The 1363-nt window shown below is 40.1% G+C and overlaps 1 long non-coding RNA gene across 1 annotated transcript in view; it reads left to right on the top strand.

Moving 5' to 3' along the window:
- The window catches only part of LOC105553849, an 8958-nt gene that overhangs the window by 7386 nt on the left and 209 nt on the right, over positions 1–1363 (top strand). The window lies entirely within an intron of this gene.

Genomic DNA, 1363 nt, shown 5'->3' with positions numbered 1-1363 from the left:
AAAGAAAAGAAAAGAAAAGAAAAGAAAAGAAAAGAAAAGAAAAGAAAAGAAAAGAAAAGAAAAGAAAAGAAAGAAAAGAAAAGAAAAGAAAGAAAACAAAAAAGAAAAGAGAAAGCAAGCAAGACTAATTTGTAAGTAAATCAAAGGGTGGTCCAGGGGTGCTCCCAGACCTGTCTGGCTTGGACATTATGTGTTTAAATACAATTGTTAAACATTTACAGACAGCCAACACCAACAAGTCTGGACATTGCACATACAACCCTGTTTCCCTGAGAAGTTGGCTTTGGCAACATTGGCTCTAGTTCCATGGCTGGAGCTGTGCAGAGCTCCCTCTTTTGAAAAGGCTGTGCTCTCCTGTTTGCCAAGGTCCCCTGGGCTCCCACAATATGACGTGTGTCCTTCACCTCACTCATTTTCAGTATCCTAGGCCTAAAGACTTTTGAGTTTGCCAATCCTGATGTAAAAACTATCTGCTTTTATTTGCCTCTCCCAAGTTGTTCCCAGAGCACTTCTTACACATTGTTAGGAAAGCAGTTCCCACAACAGACTATGGTGATGCACGCACATCCTGCCTTCCCACACTAGACAGTGAGTCCCTTGAGGACAGAGACTAACTCTTCCTCAGTCTGCATCTCAGCACCTAGCATATGTTCAGTTAATAAATGAAAGAATTGGCCAGACACAGTGGCTCATGCCTGTAATCCCAGCAGTTTGGGAGACCGAGGTGGCGGATCATGAGGTCAGGAGTTGGAGACCAGCCTGGCCAATATGGTGAAACCTTGTCTCTACTAAAAATACAAAAAGTAGCTGGGTATGGTGGTGTGCACCTGTAGTCCCAGCTACTCGGGAGGCTGAGGCAGGAGAATCGCTTGAACTCTGAAGGCGGAGGTTGCAGTGAGCCGAGATTGCGCCACCGCACTCCAGCCTGGGCAACAGAGCGAGACTCCATCTCAATAAATAAATAAATAAATAAAATGAAAAAATTTAAAAAAAAAAACAGATGGATGATTATAATGAATGCTTCACTTAATTATACTGAACTGTGAAGCCAAAATTTACCAAAATGTAAATCATACCCCAGAAGAAAATATTTTTTTAAATTATAATACCAATAAAGAACACTGTAAACATCATTTGTTTTATGCTGGTAAAATACATTTAAAATTTTAAAACACTATATGCTAAGACATAGTACATTTTCTCTGGTCTTCTAATGCAGATTTTAAAACTACAGAAGAAGAAGAGCAGACTGACAGTCATTTTCTTTTTTTTTTTTTTTTTTTTTTTTTTTTTGGAGAACGAGGTCTCACTATGTTGTCCAGGCAGGTCATGAACTGCTGGGCTCAAGCTATCCTCCCCCCTC

This window comes from Mandrillus leucophaeus, unplaced genomic scaffold (genome assembly GCF_000951045.1).
Source record: "Mandrillus leucophaeus isolate KB7577 unplaced genomic scaffold, Mleu.le_1.0 Scaffold611, whole genome shotgun sequence".
Taxonomy (NCBI): Eukaryota; Metazoa; Chordata; class Mammalia; order Primates; family Cercopithecidae; genus Mandrillus; species Mandrillus leucophaeus.
Note: the sequence above shows the minus strand (reverse complement) of the source record. Positions and strands in the feature narration are given on the sequence as shown.